General features: G+C 39.8%; 1 long non-coding RNA gene across 1 annotated transcript; it reads right to left on the bottom strand.

Moving 5' to 3' along the window:
• Positions 1–284: 284 nt before the first annotated feature.
• Positions 285–5,100, bottom strand: LOC135524399 (uncharacterized). Its single transcript, XR_010452947.1, has 2 exons — positions 4,702–5,100; positions 285–1,602 (listed from the first exon to the last, which is right to left on the bottom strand). It is a non-coding gene; the product is annotated as an uncharacterized LOC135524399 (long non-coding RNA).
• Positions 5,101–6,181: the final 1,081 nt, after the last annotated feature.

The following is a 6,181-nucleotide window of genomic DNA, read 5'->3' as shown; positions in this document are numbered from 1 at the left end:
CATGTAAATATTCAATCTAACATTGTTTATGTTGTCAGATATTTAGAAGTCATTAAAAGTATGAAACTGGATGCCTAACTTTGAAAAGTGCAGTATTCATTTAGCATGATGTTCCCACTCCACAATTAGAAAAAGACCCCAAAAGTTCAAAGGGAATCAAAGACTGAAATTCCATCAGCCATTGACCTTGGTGACCTGTGGGTTTTCCATGTGACCTCTCCAATAAGAAATGCCTTTGGTAATTTGAATCAAATGGAGGTGTCATTTTCAAACAGACTCAGCTGAATAGCGCAGCCAGAGGAGCGAGGTACTCACCTGACCAGATGTTTTTTTTATTACAAGAGAAGAATAGCTGATAGTTTCAGGTGGGAGGCTGGCACAGGGGCCGGCTTTGCAGGCCTACACAGAGGGGATATTCATTGCCTGTGTTAAATCAGAGCCAGTGCGATAGGATGGGATTCATTGCTCTTTGATGGAGAGCAGTTATGAAGATGGACAGTCACTTTGCTCTCTAAGTGAAACCATCGTTTAGCCTCAATTCACAGAGAAAAGGCCCATTTGTTATCCACAGGGGAGTGCAGCATGGGTGGTGGTGCTGGGTGGGGACTGCATGCATTTTCCACACAATTACAATTGCTCAGGCATACATTTGGTGGGAGAAACCTGACTTTACGGAAGCCAGTGTCCAGATACGGTACACAGTTTAGCTACTTAGACTTGTAAAACTGGATATTGTGCTGAGTGCACTAACATGTCTCCCATTTCTAATTAGTATGTCCTAGAGATGTAGGTTTTTGTCCCCAATATATCAATTATACAAAAATGCAGGACTGATGAAACATAGAAAGTTGGGATTGCAAACCGAAGCTGATTAAAACCTTTGGAAGTTGCTTGATGACATGTCAGTGTTGAGACAGAGGAAGAAGTCCAGTTCTGTTGCCCAGCTTAGTTAGGGGTGCACTGGGTGCTTAAAGGGATAGTTCACCTTTCTTTCAAATTTGAGTTACGTTTTAGACTTCACTCGGGTGTTGTTGGGTCCTCCAAATCAAATCAAATCAAATGTATTTATATAGCCCATTCGTACATCAGCTGATATCTCAAAGTGCTGTACAGAAACCCAGACCTAAAACCCCAAACAGCAAGCAATGCAGGTGGAGAAGCACGGTGGCTAGGAAAAACTCCCTAGAAAGGCCAAAACCTAGGAAGAAACCTAGAGAGGAACCAGGCTATGAGGGGTGGCCAGTCCTCTTCTGGCTGTGCCGGGTGGAGATTATAACAGAACATGGCCAAGATGTTCAAATGTTCATAAATGACCAGCATGGTCAAATAATAATAATCACAGTAGTTGTCGAGGGTGCAGCAAGTCAGCACCTCAGGAGTAAATGTCAGTTGGCTTTTCATAGCCGATCATTAAGAGTATCTCTACCACTCCTGCTGTCTCTAGAGAGTTGAAAACAGCAGGTCAGGTAGCACGTCCGGTGAACAGGTCAGGATTCCATAGCCGCAGGCAGAACAGTTGAAACTGGAGCAGCAGCACGGCCAGGTGAACTGGGGACAGCAAGGAGTCATCATGCCAGGTAGTCCTGAGGCATGGTCCTCCGGCTCAGGTCATCCGAGAGAGAGAGAAAAAGAGAGAATCAGAGAGCTCACTCCATTTGCTTGTTGGCCCATGCAATTAGCATCTTCTTGAATGATCCACTGTGGAGGTATAGAGTCTACGTTCTATAAGAGTCTACATTAATACTTACTCTAATTCCACCATCAGCCTATTAATTGACTATACAAACCATTGTCTTATATACACTTATAGTCAGGTCTTTGAGACCCACATGGCAGAGACTAAGATGGTTAGATTTCACTTAGGGATACATTCATCAAGAGGCTGCATGACTAACTACAAAGGAATGGGTCCTGCCAAAGCAACCGACACGGTGAGGAAGACACGAGTATCTGTACTCCTAATTCCTAACTGAATCATATCAGGAGATGGGAATTGCATTATGGATCACTATGACAAGACTGCCTGCTCCATCCTTGTTCATGGAATTTCACAGAGATTCCAATATGCTAAGCAGGGGAGTGTCAAGAAGGTTAATTTAAGAAAAAAACTCCTTAAAGTTCCAATTTGTCCATTGTGTCTTGCCAACGAGTGGTATTGCTATTATAATGACTAACTAATAAATATGCAAAGGAATCAATGATGTAATTTAATCTGGTGTTGTTACATTTTTTAAAGTGGAATGACTGGCTAGTAATCCCTATCATAGCTGCATGCATACACCCATCCACCACACATGCACACCCGTACACACACACATGATTCAATCCAACATCTTGACTCTTATACTACTGTGGTCTGTGACTTGTATTTACGACTACTACAACAAAATCACAATTTCTTATTTAAAAAAATTGAAAATACATCTTTAAAAATATTTTCATGACCAGTTTCTAACTAGGTGACATGCTAACCTTTGTGGATTGAAGCTAAAACAGCCTTTGAGTAGACTACACGCTGTAGTGTTAAGCAATGAGCCTTGGCCCAAAAAAATAATCTCTGGGTTTAAAAGCGCATTTCAACATGCCTTGAAGGGATCCCTTTCATGTTTTGTTTTTCAATTCCTTTTTAACACAGCTTGATATGGTCACAGTGAACTTATCTCATGGAGTATGGTATCAGAGTACATGTAGCACTTCACACCTATTTTGCCCTGTCTCAGCTATCACTGTGTTTTATTTAATGGTATCTCCAGCTTTGGACAACTGATACCATCCTGAGCAGTCAGAGTGTTAGCACTCCCCCAATATCTATCACAATTAGTTTTTGATTAAGGGACCCAGCGTGGCTGTTTGAAGATTTTTATGTTGTGTCAACTGTATGATGATGGAGAGAGCAGCATGGACGCCTCACAGTAATAAAGAGGCTAGTTAAAAGGATCTAAATGAAGCATTTTATCTATGTAATGGAAACCAGATGACTAACTTTTTTCTCTTGCTGGCGTGATATAGACTTGTACAACTCTCCCACACGTGTAATTTATGCCAGGGTTTTGGCGGTTTTATTCCACTTAATAAAACGTGGTTTTTAGACACATTTGAGGTTTCACATGTACATTTGTTCACATGTTTTTCCCCACGTGTCATTTTTTTTCCCCAAATGGGATTTTCATATGTGAAACTGAAAATGTAACATTTGTTTTTTGAAAGGGTTATGATACCAATCTACGTCTTGGAGGGTTTAGCAACAATGAAAACATCTTCTTTCTTGATTAACACAGACCTAATAAGGTTACCCATGATATTATAGCATACCACAACATGTGTGTTCCATCCTCTCTCAGCTTGACCCAGGTTTACCAATTGACACATATTAGGTAAAGGTATATAAGGTAAAGTCATATTCTGCATACATTTTGTTTGAGGTTTGAGAGAAAGTATACAAGAGTGCTGTACTGGTTTAAGAAAAGTTGGCTCCGCTGTATTGATATGGAACTATAAGAAGGCATATTTTGTTGGAATTACTGTACATAAAAGCCATCCAGCCAACATTTGCAAAAGTGCTGTTATCTGAAATGTATCAACACTCTTTCAATCAGTAGTATAACAGATAATAATTGTTTCTTACTTGGTTTTCTTGAATTTCTTTTGAAATTCTCTGTGTTAATATGTTCATTATCTTCACTCTAATTATTTCAGACAAATTACACCACCAACACAAAAGCACTTTAAAAGCCCCAATCCACCTGGGCTGACATTGAACTGACTGTTGACAAAGAACTGGCAAACCTTCAACAGAGGCTGTATCTCCAATCCCGGCTGATGGAGAGTTGAAGTGCATGGAATTGAAAGGCATCTAAAGCATTTCACAGTTTATTCCCTTATTTCAGTGAAAAAGGAAAAAACATGTTTATTATCCCCTTTTCTGTTGCAAACAATGCACAAATATGCAGGTTTCATAAAAGGGTGCCGCGGTGGTTCAGAATGATCATCTGTTTAAATGGCTCATACAGAAGTAAGCTCTCTATGCCATGACACATTGCTTAAGTGTCAGAAGCATGTGGGCGAACAATGAGGAAGCGCTTCACATTTCCTCCAAAATCCACAAAAGATTTTCATGAGAGCAAAAAGATGGTGAATTCCATTGATGCCTATGATTACCCTCATGTTTCTCCTGGACCACCAAGGACTGACAAATGTACACTGTGAAAGGAGAGTACGTACAGCCTCGTCACTGAATCACAAGCCTTGAAGCCTTCAATTCTCCTCTTTCACTAGCTTGACATTTCATTGAACAAGGTAACCAAATATTTTACTTAAAATCAGACAATGACCATGGCCATGGCCAAACAATAGGGAACACTTTCTTTAATTAAAAAATGAGTTTCCACAGTAAAATGTATACAATTATTTGTATTTTATTAATTTATGAAGCAGGAAAGGGTGAATTGTTAAGACATTAAAGGTCTTGCTATTGTTGAGTACTTTAAATCACTCTGAGAGTCAGCTCATGCAATTTTGTTTTCTGAAACAGTCAAAACAATGTAAAAGAAAGAAAACAAACTCTGGCATGTAGGCAGCCTGATAAGTTGCAGCTCTCTCAGTTTACTTTATCCCTGGGCTGGAATCGACCTTGTGAATTACATAATGCTTTTTATCTTCATTTTCCCACAAACAGTCAACAACCCACCCAGTATACAATACCTGAATAAGAGTTCTGGAGGCTTTCAACAGGCATATTTTACTGTGGTCCCTGCGACCAAGTGTCTGTGTGGCTTCCCTGTTTTCTAAAGTGTCCAGAGATTCCCTCTCGAATCGCTGTCCTTAAACAATTATATTCGCTCCTTAGCACCGGCATAAACCTGCTTTCGCCCAACATCCTTCTGTGCACATATGGCCTATAATCCAACCAACCTTGGCTTAATCATTAATGTGACCTGTTTATCTGGTTGTCATGCAGGTAACCATTAATATATGTTTACTTTCCAATGACTTCCGCAAATGTGCATGGAGCCTTTGCCCTATAAATGTCAACATTGTCAGAGGGCTTGGTCTGATTTTTTTTCGTTGCAACAAAGCTGTGGTCTTGAACTATGCAGGCATCAGTTTATTTTGATCAAAGTAGAGATCTTGTTGCATGGTCAGTTTTACAATCATACGGAAAGCAGGGTAAAACATCCCCCATAATTTGCAATGAAGTATCAAATAGACAAATTTGAGCCAAACACACTATAAACATTCTTATAAAATATATACATACAGTACCAGTCAAAGGTTTGGACACACCTACTCATTCAAGGGGTTTTCTTTGTATATATATATATATATATATATTCTACATACATATATATATATATATATTCTACATTGTAGAATAATAGTGAAGACATCACAACTATGAAATAACACATATGGAATCATGTAGTAACCCAAAAAGTGTTAAACAAAGCAAAATATATTTTAAATGTGAGATTCTTCAAAGTAGCCACCCTTTGCCTTGATGACAGCTTTGCACACTCTTGGCATTCTCTCAACCAGCTTTATGAGGAATGCTTTTCCAACAGTCTTGAAGTCGTTCCCACATATGCTGAGAACTTGTTGGCTGCCTTTCCTTTGCTCTGCGGTCCAACTCATCCAAAACCATCTCAATTGGGTTGAGGTTGGTGATTTTGGAGGCCAGGTCTCCTCGGTCAAATAGACCTTACACAGCCTGGAGGTGTGTTTTGGGTCAATGTCCTGTTGAAAAATGTTATGTTCTACTAAGAGCAAACCAGATGGGTTGGCGTATTGCTGCAGAATGCTGTTGTAGTCTTGCGTGTTAAGTGTGCCTTAAATTCTAAATAAATCACTGACTCAGCATCTCACAAAGACACAGCGGTTGGAACGAAAAATCTCAAATTTTGACCAAAGGACAGATTTCCACTGGTCTAATGGCCGTTGCTTGTGTTTCTTGGCCCAATCAGGACTTTCCTTCTCATTGGTGTCCTTTAGTAGTGGTTTCTTTGCAGCAATTCAATCATGATTCATTTTACCTTTATTTAACTAGGCAAGTCAGTTAAGAACAAATTCTAACTGCATGTTCAGGGGCAGATCAACATATTTGTACCTTGTCAGCTTGGGGGTTTGAACTTGCAACCTTCTGGTTACTAGTCCAATGCTCTAACCACTAGACTACCCTGCCAGC

Source organism: Oncorhynchus masou, chromosome 31, assembly GCF_036934945.1.
Source record: "Oncorhynchus masou masou isolate Uvic2021 chromosome 31, UVic_Omas_1.1, whole genome shotgun sequence".
NCBI lineage: Eukaryota > Metazoa > Chordata > Actinopteri > Salmoniformes > Salmonidae > Oncorhynchus > Oncorhynchus masou.
The sequence above is the reverse complement of the archived record's forward strand: the minus strand, read 5'-3'. Positions and strand labels throughout refer to the sequence as shown.